Source organism: Triturus cristatus, chromosome 2_1 (assembly GCF_964204655.1).
Source record: "Triturus cristatus chromosome 2_1, aTriCri1.1, whole genome shotgun sequence".
Classification (NCBI taxonomy): Eukaryota; Metazoa; Chordata; class Amphibia; order Caudata; family Salamandridae; genus Triturus; species Triturus cristatus.
Genome location: NC_140581.1, coordinates 966,276,719 through 966,296,007, shown reverse-complemented (window position 1 = coordinate 966,296,007; position 19,289 = coordinate 966,276,719).

Genomic DNA, 19,289 nt, shown 5'->3' with positions numbered 1-19,289 from the left:
TTGTTTAAATGTAAAAGCTTTATTTAATTTTATTTTTAAATTAAGTGTAGCATTACATTTTAAAATAATCAAGTGATTGTTTAAGAACTATGAACATTTTTTAAATATTAGACTATTGAGATGTATTTATATTTAAATCAGATATGTGCATGTATATTTAAATTTAAATTAATTTTATTTACTTAACCTTATTTCCTATGGGATGTTATTTTATGTTCCTGCCTCCATTATTTTTTTATGGGGTGTGCTGTAGTACCTTTGAGTGGCCATGTGTGGTGCTTGACTAATTCCAAGGCTGGGTTTGACTACGTTTTGTAACCTCTAGGGCTGTAGAAATGTTAGAAATGCAGTTTTTGGATAGGCATGGCCTTATTCTTTTGTGGGTGGGTGCTTGTAGTATAGCCTGTCCATCGCTTAAACTTTTCTTACATTTTCCTCAACCCCATCTATTTTGTAGTAAGTATTCCCCATTTCCCAGACTCTCCCTCTTGCCCCCCCCTAAATTTACTATTAAAAAGCAAGGCCTGACAAGTGTGAGAATCTCCGCCACCATGGTGGAAATTTCCCCACATAAAAAATAGGAGAGGCAGAGGTTTCCACCCGTTGTTTAGTGTAAATAATTTTGTAGTATGTGTAGTTGTAGTACTGTAGTAATAATTCATGCACTTCAAAATGCAGCATGCATGAATAGATCCCTTGTTTTAAATATACTTACAGTGGGCTTTTGCTCTGCCCATTTCTAGTAGTGGCTTTTTTTGACTAGTCTCTTTCAGCCATTAGATTGAGACTTTGACAATCACATTTTGGCTTAGCCCAAAGGAGAAAGGAGCACTGCTCTTCCACCTAGTGCTGTTGACTGTTTATCCTGCATCCAATGCAGTGCATGTATGCATAGCAACGCGTGAGGGACTATTATACATCTTCCTGCTGCTCCCACTGTTAGCTTCCCTAAAGCACCTTTGTGTATGTCAGCCTTTACATGAGCTGGAACAGTAAAGCAAGACCTATTAGCCAATGCTTGTTGGTGTTTAGCTTCACCTGTGTACAGTAGTAGAAATATGGCTCATACTATATGGGGAGGGAATCATACTGCGATTGTGTGTTGAATCTAAACTCGAGAGAAAAAAAGGCTTCCCTCCTGCGGCGATATTTGAGTAGGAAACTGATGGCATACACGAAAAAAAATACTGGAACTGCTGTTCCCACACAAAAGAAAATAGGTAAACAAGCCCACAAAGGGGAGGGGACCAAGGATACCCCTCAGGTATTGGAAGCAACATCAGGCTACATTTGACACATGATGGAGCGTAGATATTAACTGATGTCTATCCTTATCAATTCTCACCTGTAAAAATATAATTTTGACAAATATTTCCTGATAAAGACATGTTAACCTGCGAAGACAAAAAATGTGACAATACGTACTGCATCGTAAAAGCATGAAAAGTATTCTAAATAACGATACAAACATGTAAACCAAATAAAAGAAATAACTTGAGAAACTACACATTACCGTATTTACGAGTTGTGAGAAAATAAAACATCTTTAACATAGAGTTGTGTGATAATAACATATAAATGTGCATCGTACGTGAAATTATATGTACGCATAATAAAGTTCTTGAACTGAAACATCGTTTAAACTAGAGAGATATTACGTAGTGCAGATCTGAGCTTTTGTAACATCTACCAATAACACATGTATTGAGAGTGAAACGTTAATAATATGGGTTGATAAAAAGACAACGTACAAATAATGCTTTAGAAAACTTTTTTTTAGTAGTACCTAATATTGAGATGTAGTACCTGAAAGAAGTTATAACTGCTACAATGGAGAGAATCGAAATGCATATATGAAAATGTGTCACCTATAACAGAATTAACCGGTAGTGATTCAGCTAAATTTTCATGTAGGTCTCAAATGCTTCTTTTACCCTGCATTAATGTCAAATCATGTGAGATAATCACCAAAGCCCTATGAGAACTTCCTGTGATTTGATTTGATTAAGGAATTTATATAGCGCATGGCTACCCTAAGGCTTACCCGCACTGACGATGAGAGCTGTGGTAAGAGATGGAGCCCATTAGTGGTTTAAAGGAAATAGCCAGGTCTTCAGTTTCTTTCTGAATGCCAGTTCACTTTGCAGCCCTCTAAGGTCCAGAGGTAACTCATTCCACAGTTTTGGAATGCGGTGTGAAAGAGATCTGCCTCCCCATCTGCATTTTTTCATTCTGGTGGTGCGGAGGAGGTGTAAATGAGAAGACCTTAGTGGTCTGATGGGTACATGCGCCATGATCAGATGTCTGAGCTTTTCTGGGCCTTTATGATTTACTGCTCTGTGAGCGATGTACAGGGATTTGAACTTTATTCTTGCAGCTACTGGTAGCCAGTGAAGCTGTTTTAGGGATTCTCGTGCTTTGTCTGTGGAGATTAAGTAGGAGCCTAGCTGCCGCTTTCTGCACCGCCTGGAGCCTCTTACTCACATACTTGGGAGAACTCAAGTGGAGAGAGTTCCAGTAGTCCAGGCATGAGACTATCAAAGACTGCAGGACGGTTTTCCTAAGCTGCTCCGGTATAAGTTCCAGTATCTTTCTGAGCATTCTGAGCAGTCTGAAGCAAATATCAGACAGTTTGTTGGCCTGTTGGCTTATTGAAAGGGAGCTATCCAGCCAGATGCCTACATTTTTTACCACCGGTTTGGGAGCCATGGGTTGCCCATACAAGATGGCCAGTTGTTCTGTGTCCTGGGAATGGCCCTGTTGCCTAGAATCTTGAGCTCAGTCTTTTTGCCCTTACATTTTAGATAACAGTTTGACATCCACTGGGACAGTTTGTTTAGGCAGGGCCCCAAATAAATATTGCCTTGATGGTGGCCTTGGGACAGAGAGACAATCAACTGGGTGTCGTCAGCATACGATACACCTAAAATGCCAAACTCCTGCATGATGGTGGCCAACTCTCTTACATATATATTAAAAAGAGTGGGGTTCAGGGAGGAGCCCTGTGGCACTCCAAATTATATAGGCAGGCTATCCGAAAGACGGTCTTGATACATTACTTGGAGGGACCAGTCGTCCAGAAAGGAGCTTAGCCACTCCATCGCTTTGTCCCTGATACCTATTTCCCTCAATCTGTTGTTTAGTATGGCGTGATTTACGGTATCAAATGCCGCACTAAGATCGAGCAATATTATGGCGGCTGACCCTCCGTTGTCTAGTATGGCTTCAAGTTCCTCGGTTACTACCAAGAGCGCTGCTTCTGCGGAAACCCATCAGCGTGGGGTGGGGTAGCTTGTTCTCCTCCAGATAGTTGACTAAAGTCTGATTGACATGTCTTTCCAGGAGTGTGCAAGGAGGGAGAGAAGTGAAATAGGTCGTAGTTTACCAAGTATGTCAGGATCCAGATGGGATTCTTTTAGAATAGGTCTTATTATGGCATGCTTCCAGGCTCGAGGGACCGATCCTGACTCAAGTGACTCTGGGGGGGAAGAATCCCCTCACTCACCTTGAGAATAGCGTGCGTAGGCTCGGAGTCTTATGGGGAGCCTGATTTGATGGTCCTGAGCAGCTTAAGGGTAGCTTCATCCTCAAGCCCAGGAAAATGTGTTAGACTAAGGGCAGAGGCTGGCACCCTTTTCACGTGGAGCTCTTCTTGGCAGTAGCTCAGGAACGTTTTCACTGATTAAAATGGCTTTCACTATAGGAAAGGTTGGAGGCCTCATTTAGTTGTTCAGTATAACAAGTGTAGTGAATCTGTAGGTTGTGCATTCTGAGCCCCAAAATAGCAGGAATGTGAGCATATCAATGAGATTGAAATGCTTCTCTCCTGTTGCCTATTTCATGTCACTCAGAACCCCTCTGTGCAAAACATCCCTGTAATTCACTGTTGTCTAGCTCTAATTCTATATATTGTGTATGGGACAGAGTGAGCCTTCATTATTTCAATCGAGATAGGCATGAAAGCATGAAAGTGAACATATCATTGATATTGAAATGCTTCTCTCCTGTTGCCTATCTTTGTCACTCAGAACCCTTCTGTGCAAAACATCCTAGTAATTCACTGTTACCTATCTATAATTCGATATATTGTATATGGGACAGAGTGAGCCTTCATTATTTCAAGGTACACAGCAACACAATAGGAGTAACCACTCCAGCAAAATGTTTTCCACAAAGCCCATGTTTGCAAATCACACCCTTTCATCCATACACAGCAATTTCCTATAACCTGAAGTGCTTCCTCTCTCATTCATTTGCACTAAACTCTGCATCCAGGTGCCACAACATATGACACAATGACTGCACAACTGTAATCATGTACAACACTGAAACACTTCCACATAGGCCACACTACAACCCCACACCCATAAAAACAAGTGAAACCTTAAAAGCCTGCAAGATGACCTCTGCCTCCTGGGTAAGAACAAATGGCCCTCTCTCTCGCTCCACCACCAATTGTCTCCTGGGTGATTCCTCCACCCCAATAATACCAGTCAAAAAATGTGTGTAAACGCACTGTTTATGCTTTTAAATACCGTGCGAGTAGTGATCATTAATTGCAGAGTCCCAAAGCTGGAAAGTTCATCAAGACAGGGGAGATAATTTTGAAGTTGGAACTTACTCCCTCGCCTACTCTTTTCCTTCTCTTCTCACATCTTAGGGGCATATCAACAACAGACGGCGATAAATATCGCAAGGCGCGCTTAGCGCTTTTATATTTATCGTTGTCTATCGCTGGAATTTATCGCCCGGTTAGCGCGTTATTAACAACGCATTACTCCAGGGTGATAATATTCGAGCGACATCCAGGGAAATGGGCCAACATCGCTGGAAAACCAGCGATGTTGTACTCAAAACGGCGATAGCCTTGGTGATACGACCCTGTGGTCATATCACCATAATCCACCTCCCATGTTAGGTATGCCTTAGACAGGAATTTAACATTAACAGGTGTTAAATTCCTGCGTTAAGGCATAGTTAAAGCAATGATTATTATCGCTAAGGCTCTTTGCTGATATGGCAAAGCTGCCTTAGCAATAATTTCCCATGTAGTTTTCCCAGCCACGCCTACTTTGCATCTCATTAGCGATGTTTATCGCTGAGATGCCAGGCGTTGGGAATTCGGCAGCTAACATACGCTAATGCATGTTAGCGCCGCCTTGTTGATAGGGCGTTAAAATTATCACCGCTTTAGCGGTAAAAAGTGCCGGTAAAGCGGCGATAATTCCCTTGATGATATGCCCCTTAGTCCTTTATGATATTTTCTAAGACAGTATAGAGTCAGGAAGATCATTTAGGGGCTTCAAGTTACTAGGGGAAAAATCCAGCAAGTTGCAAGGTTTAGTGGCTCTTGACCAGCCGCAGCCCGTGCAGGTAAGAGAGCTGAGGCCGGGTGGGGGGATTCGACAGACGACCATGAAGGAAAATTAAATAAATAATGAATTTTCCCTTGTCGTCGTCTGTCAAAAAGCCCCACCAACCTAGCCCCACCGCTCTTACCTGCACGGGCCGCGACTGTTCGTATCTTCTGTATAGGTTTTGCTTATGGGTGAGAGAGTTTGCTGAAGGCTTGAAGGTACATGTGGGTTTACGGTAAGTAGGTGGGCACCAAGGAGAAATGTTTTGAAGATAGGAAATATGCAGGTCTTCACTGACATTCAGAATGCAAGGGGATTGTATATACTGCAGATTCTTTCTGAAGAGAACTTTGAATCTTTACAATCCTCTCAAAGAATTCGTAATCGCAAGAGTCAACAGGGAAAGGGGAATGTGATGTAGTCACTGGCTCTGTAAAGTGTGTCTCAAATGGCATTTGTAAGTCAGGGGCTCAGTCTTAAAGATAAATGTGTAGCAAAAAAAGGCCTAAAAAATACAGCTGCCAGAGCACACAAGGGAAACTGTTCAAACATGGAAAGAATGCAGAACAAAACATGCACGGTACATGATGGAAAAATATCGAAAACTTGTTCAAATAAATATATAAAATGTCTCAAAATGTATTTATTCTTTTTTTCCAAGACAACTAGAAACAGAATGATGGAAGGGCAAAAGCAATTATTGTCATGCCACATCTGAAAAAGCTGCTGAGACTGTGACAGTGACAGCAGAGGGCAAGTAAAACAGGGCCACCACTTGTTAGCTGCATATTTGAGCCCTGCAGACGGGGTGACAGATTTACCAATGTTTGACGAATTATAACTTGCTTCATCAAATGGCGAGGGCAGGAAAGTGCCATATTTACTACGATATGGCACATTCCTGCTTTCTCACTGATCTGGTGTACTATGTGCTGCCAAGGGCCAATGCAGGCACCATTGTTTTTGCACGGGTTAGGACACCGTCCTGCATAAAAACAACCCTAAGAGGCTTTTTTCTCTTTCTAAGTATGCTGCCACTTCACTCAAGGAGGTGCGACTTATATTCTACACAAACACCTGTCTATCAATGATTTTACTCAAAATCCATTCGTGGTTGCATGGGAACGCTCATTTACCACCCACAGTATACCCTTTGATGCAAAGTAGCACAAAGTAGTATATAGCACAACTTTGCATTGCTTTAGGGTCACTTTACAGTACATTTTTTGTGATGCAAACCCAGTGCAAAGTGTTAGTCAATTTGTCCTGTAATATACTAATTATTAAAAAATGGGCACCATTAACCCGTTCAGGGTTGTTTTAATCTGAAATACAAGATCTCACGTGGAGTCAACTGCCATCTTGGATTGCGAAAATGTACAAGTCTCTTTACATAAGATCCTTCATCTTGGTTTGTAACATAGAATGTTAAAGTCATTGTGTTCAAAATTGAAAGATCAAGTGAAGGAATACATCTGAGAGAAGGAAATATTCTGGGATGCATGAGGCCATATTATGAAGGTCTATGATTGCTCAGAGCAGAGATGAGCACCTGTTTGTATGCAGTGTGTAAAGGGAATTTATTTAGCTCAATATTTCTCAGTTAGAGCTTTATTTTCAGACAGTACAGCTTGGAAACAGTGAACAGGGCATACTTCATTTTGTTTCTGAGCTGTGCTGTCTACAATTCAGAGAATTATCAGGTCAAATTAATTCACAATAGGCACCTGTGCACCTAGTGTGCCAGTGGCCTCCAGTTCCTTCTTTTTCCAGTCTGATGCAGTTGCCGCCTTTTGACCAAGTGACACAGCCGCTGCTCAGGTTTTCTCACCTGGGTTTTCCTGATCACCAGTCTTCCTGCCAACATAAGACACACCCACCCATGGATCTACTTAGTGCAGGCCCCCAATGTGACTGTACAATGGATGAGCGCAGTGGGTGCGACGAAGGCAAGCCCGTCTGCACACGTTAGTGCCTGAACCGCGCTCAGCACCATTAACTCTGGCCTCATGACCATCCATTGCAACACCACAACCACAGCCGCAGGAACCACTGAAGCCAACTAACACCACCACTACTCCTCTGCCATAATCCATGATCTCAACAACATACCTCGGCAAACACGCTGCTGCCACACATTCCCAGCACCATGGTAGGACCTTTCTCCTGACCCATTGCAATTTCACCTGTGACACCTCTGACACCGACAAATGAAGAGAGAGAACCTCTTATCCACCATGCCAAAAAGACTCCATCCCCTTCGGGGAATTCCTAAGAATCAGGAGAAACTGCACTAACATCGCAGATTTCATGACACATGCCAAATCACTTCAGGAACGCCTCCTTCTTAGGGGCTATCCGAGAAGACTGATACGTCAGTCACTCAAACGGGCTAAATATTATAACAGAGATGCCCTTATCAGTAATGAACCCAGAGAGAAAATGGACAAACTTGTATGTGTGGTGGATCATTCCAACATCAATTATAAAATTAAACAGATTTTGGACAAAAATTGGAAAATCCTTAATACTAACGAAGACACCAACACCATACACAAACCAATAGTAGCCTTTAGAAGGAATTCCAACCTAAAAGACAAATTAGTGCATAGTAGATTCCACCCACAAAGCAAGACCAGACAAACTACCCTGGATGGCAAACCTTTACCCTCAGGAAACCACAGATGTGGTAATTGCCATGCATGCGAACACGCTATAGTCTCACAAACTTGGACATATGGCGAAAAATCGGGCAAATTACAACAAATGACCAATTGTACGAGTTCTAATATCATTTACCTGATATTATGTCCATGTGGCCTTGGCTACATAGGGGAAACATCTAGAGAGTTTCGGACGAGACTCTCAGAACATAAATCAGCCATAAGAACAAATAAACAACAAGCACCTTTGGTCAACCATTATCTTGATTATAAATTATAAACACAAAGAAACGGAAATAAAATGGCTTATCATAGAAAAGGTCAAGACAATACCAGGCAAGGACCTAGCAAAAACTAGGAAACAACGTGAAACATTTTGGATTTTTCACTTGGACACTGTACGTAAAGGCCTCAATGAGGAAATTATCTGGTTAGTTACAGAATAATTTATGTATAGTGTGTCCAATTTTTTCAGTTTTCTGCAACTCATTTGCCAATTCGTATTTTCTGATTTATACTGGTTGGTTTCCAATTCTATTTGCATTTTTAACCTTTGTTCCTGTTTCCATAATTTAGTAGGAATAAGTTCAGCTAGTATTACCAACACCCTATAACATTGGGTCCGTTCTATATAACAAATGTAACTCCCCTGTGATACTGACAAAACACTTTGTTCCCCTTTACAAACACTGATCTTAGGCCATTCTGCGATGGCCTTGTCACAATTTTTCATTTTAATGTGTCTGCAGTGCTGCAATTGCAGACAAGATACTTTACTTTATTAGGATTTGCTGTTCTTTCTAGATCATTTCAGACCATCCCAAGATGGCGACCACCTTAGTCCTCACTGATCGCAACTCTTGTGTGATTGTACACGCTATACAGCGTCATTTACAAAACAGATATAAGCGTACACAGTAATCGTCAATTGTCGGAATAGAAACTCTGTTCTCAGAGTTCTTTGCAATAAGGACTAGTACTATTATACACATGCCCTAGACCATAGTGTGCATGGTTTGCATGTACACCTTTTTTTTTTAAAACTTGATCGACATACATTTACTCCTTTTTATCATTTTTGACAAATTATTCACCATTTTTCAATTTCATACACATTGGGGCATATGCATCAACATTAGCATTTGCGATTCCTTATTAGCGAAAAATAAGGAATCGCTAATAAGGAATAGCAAAAGGCTATGCATGTAGGAATCGCTATTCAAATAGCGATTCCTTGACATTCCTTATTACCGAATCGGTAATACCGAATCGGTAATAAGGAATACCTACCCATTCATTCCTATGGGCTTGGAGGCCCATAGGAATGAATGTAAAGCCATTCTGTATTAGCGATTCGGTATTACCGAATCGCTAATAGCTGGAGCACTTTCAAGGGTGCCAGGGTGTCAAAAGGACACCCTGTTGCACCCCTGAAAATGATATGTGCACATATGTTGCACACACACATGCTCTAAGGGCATGTGTGTGCGCAACATGACACTTTGAAAAATGCACAAAAGTGCATTTTTCAAAGTTTTTGCAAATTACCATGCAGTTCATCTTCATGGTAATTTGCTCCCCTTATTAGCGAAATCGCTAATTTTTTAACTTTGATGCATTGCATTTAAGGAATCTCACTTTGGGATTCCTTAAATGCAATCGCTATTTAAGGAATCGGTATTTAAGGAATCCCTATTTAAAGAATCGCTATTTAAGGATTCCTTAAATACCGATTTCTGCTTTTGGGTTGATGCATTGGGATTGGGTATTTTTTACTTAATACCGGGAGCTATTAAGGAATCGGTATTTTACCGACTGGATTTTGGCTTGATGCATAAGGGGGCAAGTTCCTCGGAGGTATTATGTTTTTTTCATTACTCTACATACCATTCAGAGATGGCGCCGAAAGTTACGTTTCCTCCTCATGAAGGGCGTGTATCGTCACGTGATCTTCACGTTGTAACACGTGACCTCAGTATTTTTCAAACAAATACGAGGCCACCATTGTATCCCCGCTTTCCCGATCCGGCAGCACCGAAAGCGAGAAACTGCACAAACTAGGAGGTAAGGACAGCGGAAGCTCTAATGATTTAATCTATCGACAAAGATAGAAATCTAATTGCACACTAAAATATCTAGGCACCGCATCCTAAAGGGTCTGCTCGCAAAGAACGTATATTGCGGTTCCTCCATCTCACGACCGCAGGTGCCGCTACAGAATATATAGACTATGACTGTGCATTCTACAATGGACGTATATACATGCGCGTGTATGTTGGCGTTAACCTTGTCCACCACGCAATGAACACCCGTTCTATATATAGCTTTCGCATATGCGTGTGATTTTTGGCTTAAACTTTGTCTACCACGTTACATATAAACGTTTGCCCATGGCGTACGTAAACTCTACTCTGAGATTATACATACTTTGTGCTTCGAACATCTACAACAGAAAGGTTATCTCTAAATACTCTACACAGGCACCGCTATGTTAGTGTCACTTTATGCTTCTTTAGTAATCACATTAACCATCGTACACTTATGTTGTCTACTGGACAAGTGTAGAAATCCAACAAGACTGAAATGGCAAATTTTTGGTCTTCCTCCTTTTTAGATTGCACCCCTGAACACAATATGCTCTTCAAGCCAAAGGGATAGACACGCAGCGTACCCCCCTAAGGACTTATGCACTTAAATAATTTGGGTAAGAATCTCAGGGCATTTTAAATTCACCATTGCTGAATGATTACTGTGTTACTTTATCCCTGATAAATATATATTCTCATCTGTTTGTCTTTAGATGGAATTGATACAAACATTTTAAACAGTGTGGCCAATCGCTTTCGTTGTGTTCTTGAAATAAACAGAACGTAGGAATGACCAATGGCCTAATATATCAGGATATATAATTTTTGACGCTCAGTTATTCCTTAGAGGGTGAAACAACTTTAATTCTCTTCTTTTTGAAGCAAATAATTAATAAAAACCTTATACTTAAAGGCTATATTTCTCTCCCATTTGTTATCTAACAGAGTCAAACCTCTAGAATTTTTTGCGCATTTTCTGCACCAGTTGGAATACGGATCAGGTGTTTGGAAATCAGAGGCTACGCCAAAAACACACGTAGGCGAATATTATGCCAACACTCCTTTTCCTTCTTCTCTTTAGCTTGCGTAACAATTAGTATATCCATGAATGTTTTGACTCTTTCTATGGCACCCTTTCTTTATTTTGAAGCACTATTTGGTTACTCATATCTTGGGCACTATCCCTTTTCGCTTGCAATGCTGTTAGAAACGATAAAATGATGCTGCTATAACTATTTTTTAGCTGCAGTGGCTCTAACTAAGCTAGAGCACACATATAAGCTTTTTAGAAAATCCATTAACCACAGGTTGCATATTAGACTCTCACACATGCAAAATTCTCTTTGTTATCCCATATAAAGAGAACCCCTTTTCTTTCGCCGTTCAGACGATAAAGATACCTTTAAAAATACACTGGTCCTGAAGAAGGAGACGTGGAATTTATATACAGTCTCCGAAACGTACGTAGACTGGGAGTACCGACCATACATCTGGGAGATCCACAGAAGAATTCAATTTCAACGCCCTGATCCTAGCATCTTAGGACCTAGCAAGAACTATTCAAAATCTTTATATATATATTTTCTTTGAATCAGAATTTAAGTAGGATCTCATGCCAGAGTTGGTTTGTGGTTTTAATAAGAAATCAATTTTTTCTTTATCCTATGTAGAATGTTTGATGGTATGTAAGAGTGAGTGATAGGTGAGAATGGTGATGTGACGGTTTTTGTCTTATTTTCCTTTGGGGTCTCTTTTCCACAGGCTTTTTTAAACTGTTTTGCCTTTTATATTCACAAGTACTCATGAAATTCAATTAATGTGGAAATATTGTGTGAAGTAATGTATGTTCCATATACAAATTATATGCTAATAGAACAATTATGAATGTTCTGCTGTTCACATCTTTAAAAAAAGAAAATAATAAAAAAATGAAAATGTTTTTGAAGTAATTTTGCATTCTGGGGTATTTTGTAACACATAAGTGATTAATTCTGTAGAAATAAGATAGGTCAGATAAGAGGTTCTCGCTCTTCATTTGTCTCTTTCCCCTCCTCTTGGACCTAAAAGTACCGAGGGGAAACCTTTTTGCACACATAACCTCTGACACCGACACCACCACCTCCAAACAACCAATGCACGCCACCACCACCACCCCACACCAACTGTCTGCCATGCTCCTCAAAGCCCGATCCCTTGGGGTACACTCCACCGAAATATGGGTTCATCTCAACAGCAACATACCGACCTTCTCTTCTGTTCCTGGCTGGAGGTGCAACCCAGCCTCCAACCTGGACATTACCACAGACATCCCACCCGCCTACAAAATCATACACCAGGGATGAACCCACAAGCCAGACGGAGGACTTGCAATCATCTACAAACACATGATTGACTGCGCCACCTCCACGGACTGAGACATCAACTTCATGGAACATCTCCACTTCAAAATACGAACAGACTGCAATGCCACCCCTTAAGGGAACTCTCACCTACAGTCCCCCGGACCATAGAGCGGAATCATGCAACCAGATCACCGACTTCATTGCTCCCCTCTTCATAAGATCAACCAACCACATCCTTCTCTGGGACCTCAATTTCCACCTGGAAGACACCACAGACCCTAACTCCATGGGAAATCCTCAACAGCCTCAGCAACCTTGTATTCACCCAGCTTGTCCAAGGATCAACCCACACAGCTGGCCACACCCTTGAGACAATTTTCTCCTCCGACAACAGGATACCCACCCCCCACACAACTCCACTCAGATGGTCTGACCACTATATCATACATTCAAGATATTTGCTCAACAAGCCACTCTTCTAGAAAAAACCAAAGCACCATCAAGACACTTGGGCAAAATATCAGAAGAAAACTGGAACAAGACCCTACTGGAACGCCCACCCAACCACACAAGGAACCTTAATGTCAACACCAAGCTCTTCAATAAAGGGCTCACTGACTGTGCCAACCACACTGCTCCTATCAGAAGCAAGACCTACAAAGACAGCAAATAACCCAACTGGTACATGAACGACCACAGACAGTCCAAGCGCCACTGTAAACAACTTGAGGGAAAATAGAGACTCGACAAAAACACCACCACAAGAGCCACATACAAAGCCGCTCTCAAACTCTACAACAGATGCAAAGAAAAAGACCCTAACACTCAGACTCAAAACCAGTTTCAACACGGCAAAGAATTCTTCACCATTATCTAGGAGTTCTCATATCTCGCAGTTGTCAGCAATGACATATCCCATACCAAGCACTCTGCTATAACCTCTCATACTTTTTTGACAGAAGATTGCCAAGATCTACAACACATTTGACCCACAGCATACCAATACAAACTCCCCCGACCAGCTGGACACCTCCTTAATAACCAAACAGCAGCTAAGCAACTGGAAGACGCTCTTGAACAACGAAACCACTGTCTTGAATAACATCATCCACTCAGGAGCCCCCTCAGACCCATGCCCCCACTTTATATACAACCTTGGAAGAACCATCATCTTTCACGCACTCACCGCTATCATCAGCACCTGCATGACCACTGACACCTTCCTGTCTTGCTGGAGAAATGAAGAAGTCAACGCCCTACTGAAGAAACCAACAGCGGACCCCAGCACCCTCAGCAGCCACAGACCCATCTCACTCCTACCTTTTCCAGCCAAAGTCATGGTGAAAGCCATCAATACCCAACTCGCAGACCACCTAGAACTCCATCAGCTCAACAACAGCTCTCAATCAAGCTTTCACACCATTCACAGCACAGAGAGAGCCCTCATTATGGCCACTGATGGCATCAGAAGCATCATAGACCAAGGAGAGACAACAGAACTCAACCCCTCTGCAGCTTTTGATATTGTCTCCCACAAATCACTCAAAGCCCTCAAATGGATATCCTCCTCCCTCACAGCCAGGACCCAATGAGTTAGACTTCACCCCTACATCTCAGAACCCAAAAACCTTATCTGTGGAGTCCCTCAAGCATCATTGCACAGCCCAACACTCTTCAATGTCTACTTGACGCCCCTCGCAGACATCGTCACAGTCCATGGCATCAACATAGCATCCTAAGTCAATGACACACAGTTCATCCTCTCCCTTATTGACTCAACCAGCACCACCAAAGCAAACTTCACCATCTTCATGAGCAACGTCGCTGCTTGGATTAAAAACATCTGCCTTCAGCACAACATGGACAAAACTGAAGTCCTAATCTTCGGCAATAACCACTCCTCTCTACCGCTTGGTTGCCCTCTGAGCATGGCCGCCCACCCACCCCTGTGGACCATACCAAGAACCTTAGGATCATCCTAGATACCAACGTCTCCATTAGAAGACAGATCTATGCTGTCTCCTCATCATGCTTCCACATCCTGCAAATGCTACGCAAGATCTTCAAGTGGATCTCACTGAATACCAGACAAATGGTCGCCCAGGCTGTTATCACAAGTAGACTTGATTAAGGAAACACCCTCTACATCAGAATCCCGGCCCATGTCCTACGCTGACTTCAAACCACCTAGGACGTCACTGCCAGACTCTTCCTGAACATCCCACAAAAAAACACATTTCTCCACACCTCAACAATCTCCACTGGCTCCCAGTCCAGGAAAGATGTGTCTCAGGCAAGAGAAAACCTCCCATGCATCAAGAAGACCAGAAGTGGAGGACGTTCCTTCTCATACCTAGCAGCCAAGACCTGGAACAAACTCCTGAAACACCTCTGAACCTCTCCCTCCCTTCTGTAAGATCGTTAAGACATGGCTCTTCCAGACGAAACAAGCATGATTTCCTCCCCCCTCAGGCCTGTCCGACTCAGCACCTGGATACCCTCAAAGGTGATTAGCCACGCTCTACAAATTCACATAAGATAATATAACATTACACGCTACAGCTGTATAAAACAATACCTCGGTTCTGAGCCAGTACAGCCCATCATAATACGCCCCATGGTGCTATTTCATGACCTGAAACTAATGTGCATTGTCTTACTTTATGTAACGAGTCTGTAACAAGTCCAGTCATACAATGACAGAAGGTGAGATACGCTGTGTTGAAGTTCCTGATAGCAAGGAAGTGAAATTAAATCCATCCACGCATGAGTCAAGGGTTGACCCAAAATATCCTTTATGTACTATATAATTCACATTAGGTCTTCAACAATAGACAGTTAAAGCTGCCTGTAAGAGAGACTTAAAAAATACTTGCTCATTTTATTGTGCATTCTATTGTTTCCCTTTCCCCGTGTTCATAGGAAATATAGTTTCTAGTTAAATTGGCTTCTACATTAACAAGTGAAAAATTAAATGCAATATATTCTCTTCTGGATCACTGATAAAATTAGGAAGTTCCTTTACTTAACCCCTCTAATGTGGAAGAGGAAATAATGACATCCTTCACACTTCATCTTCAGTGCAAGGCTTACGACCTGAACGTCTCATCCTCCTGGGGGGTGCGGATTTAACTAGGAGTTGACTGGTGCTAATGTGGAAGTGCTGTGAACGAATGTATGCCGATACTTTGCATAACATTACTTTGCATGCTTTTAGTGCGATGTTTTTACTTAGCATAAACCATTACTTCGCAAGTTTTAACTGTGCATGCATTTATAACGCAAATGGTTATAAATGTACTATGGTTTGAGCTAATTAAAAACATTTCCTAAATATCATCCTTACACTACACTACCTTACACTACTTAAACACCACTACACTACCCTAAACCCTAATACACTACCCCCTACACGACCTTCCCCCTTCCCCCTGCCTGGACCCTACACTCTAACACTACACTTCACGACCCACCCGACACTACCCTTAACCCTAAAACACTACCCTACACTACACAAACACCACACCACTACCCTAAACTCTAAAACACTGCCCCCAGCCCGACCCTGCCCCTACCCCCAAGCTGGTCCCTACACTAAAACACTACCCTACACTACACAAACACCACAACACTACCCTAAACCCTAAAACACTACCCTACACTACACTAACACCACATCACTACCCTAAAATCTAATACACTACCCCCTACATGACCTTCCCCCTGCCTGGACCCTACACTCTAACACTACACTTCACGACCCCCCCAACACTACCCTAAACCCTAAACCCTAAAACACTACCCTACACTACACATACACCACAACACTACCCTAAACCCTAAAACACTACCCCCAGCATGACCCTGCCCCTACCCCCAAGCCGGTCCCTACACTAAAACACTACCCTACACTACACAAACACCACAACACTACCATAAACCCTAAAACACTACCCTACACTACACTAACACCACATCACTACCATAAAACCTAATACACTATCCCCTACACGACCTTTCCCCTTCCCCCTGCCTGGACCCTACACTCTAACACTACACTTCACGCCCCCTCCGACACTACTCTAAACCCTAAAACACTACCCTACACTGCACAAACACCACAACACTACCCTAAACCTTAAAACACTACCCCCAGCACGACCCTGCCCCTACCCCCAGTCCTGTCCCTTCTCCCAAACAGTACCCTGCACAACCCCCCGACACTACCCTAAACCAAAATACACTACTCTACACTACAAAAACACAACTACACTACCCTAAAACCAAAAAGACTACACCCTGCACGACCCTCCCCTTACCCTTAACCCTTAAATACTACACAGCCCCTCTTACCTCTCCCTCCTCGGTTCCTCTCTTCTTCTTCAGCCGTGATTCCTCTTCTCCGGGCTTCAAGCGTCAGTGGTACATGTCGTTGTGTGGAAACGGAAGCGCGTCCGTTTCCACACAACGATGTTGATAGCCTTTGCTTCGTAAGCGTTACAACGCATGCGATGTTACAACTTGCGTAGTAAAGGCTACGCGTTGTAACATCGCATGCATTGTAACGCTTGCAAAGTAATGGTACGCGGACTAACATCTGCGTACTAATGGCTGTTTACCACTGTGCATCAGCCCCTGCTCCTGCCCAGTGCACTATAAATTATGTCATTAATGCATCTGGGATGCAGCCCTAGAGCCAGATGAGGTCCATGTATGGTGCCATATCTCATCAATGGGCAACATCTTACATGGCAAATTCACTGTTGGAAAACGGGAGAGACTCCATTTTCCAAGCTGCTTCTCTCTAATGAATTCCACCTCAGTGATGATGGTGTGATCCCCAAGCAGAATTCCACCACTAGACACAAGGGATTCTTGGCATAGGTGACAACCCCACTTGGGGGCCAATTCAAATTTAAGAGTTTGCCCTTCCCTGGTAGGTTTGCCCTCCCTTCTGTACACAAGTAAAAGAGAAAATTCTGGCAGCCATTTTGTTTCTAAAGAGTTTTTGCCTGGAGGCTCTGTGCCACCCCTCTGGCACATTTATGCACGAGAGACAACACTGAAAAGGTCAGAGTCTCTCCGATTCCAGCTCAAGGATCGTGGCTGGGCTAGGGTCCTAAAGCAGGAATCCACCACTAGACCCCAGTGATGTTTTCTTTTTGAGGGGGTCCATAGCATAGGGGCAGATCCCACGTGGATGTCAATTAAAATGTAAGCACTTTTCTGTCCCTGGTTGTCTGATTGAACCCCAGTTACACCAATCAGCTCTCCCAGGGAACAGGACAGCCGCGGTCTGTGCAGGTAACAGCGGTGGGGCGGTGGGGCTGGGTAAAGGGGGATTTCGAGGGACGATGCAGAGGAAAAATTAATTATTTATTTAATTTTCTTTGGCATCGGCCCTCGAAATCCCCCCTTATCCACCCCACCGCTGTTACCTGCATGGACCACAGCTGAAACAGGAAATGATGCAGCCATTTTTTATTTTAGAGTTCAAGCTCAGGGTATTTGTGTTGCCACTGGGTAAATGTATTCACATGAGGGGTCCCTTTTCATTGGTGCCCCTCTAGGAAGGATTTACGAATGCAGATTTTTCACCCATTCACTACTTCCAAGTTTTTGTGGATAAAATATAGTTGAGAAAAATGTGCAGCAAACAAAAGTGTGTGCCAAACAGTTTTTGAGGGAGCACAGAGGCACTTAGGTGCCGTGCTCTAGGACACACCTGTGGACTTCAACTTCACAAAGACAGCTTGGCACACCGTTAAGCTTTACATGTTGTATGAGAGATCCACTGGTATGGTATCAGTGCAAATATAATGATAAATATTTGGCAAATTGATTTATTCTCCAATCATAATCATCAGCTTTCTTCTATCTTTGCTTCATGCTCACGAAGGATGTTGAGTTACATATTACGGTCAAGGATCGCTATCACTTACCTTTAATAGCAGTTACTATTGATCAGTTTAAGTAACCAAAGATTTTCATCAAAGTTGATCCCAGAAGGAAACAAATGGAAGAAGGCTTTCCGCTCTAAGTTTGGGCTCTTAGAATACCAAGTTTTGTCATTTGGATTATGTAATGCACCAGCTGCATTTCAATATTTTCATAACTAGATACTTCTCAATTATATTGATATTTGTGTTAATGTCTATCTCTGATGACATCTTTATCTTTTCTGACAATGAAGAAGATCACATCCATCATGTTCCATTGGTATTACAAACATTGAGAGACGACTAGTTATTTACCAAAACTAAGAAGTTTTCTGATATTGTACCACTGTTTCATTTTTAGGCTTTATCATTACTCCAGAAGGGTTCCCAATGGACCACAAAACAATTAAGGTTATCCTGGATTGGCCATATTCACCAAATTAGAGCAATATTCCATGTTTCATATAATTTGCTAATCTCTACTGTTGAATTATTTCCACAAATTCTAAGATAATCACGCATGTCCCAAGGCTGCTAAAGAAAGGGATTCCATTTGGATTTGTCAAGAAGCAAGTGAAGCCTTTCAAACTTTTAAAAAGCATTTCACCGTAGCATATTGTTTCACCCAGATCCCCAGTATCTATACTTTGCAGATGGGAATGCTTCATATGTCACCCTTGTAACAATTATGTCCCAGCAGCAACCAGAGACAGTTCAGCTGCACTATTTGGTCTGTTACTTCAGATAACTAACTGTAGCAGAACTAAAGTGTGCATTTTTAGATAAAGGACTCTTAGCTATGAAATTAGCATTTAAGAGATGGAGGCACTATCTTTTAGGAGCATCTTTTCCAGTCACAGTGTATATCAATCTCCAAAATCGTGTTTTCCACAAATCTGTT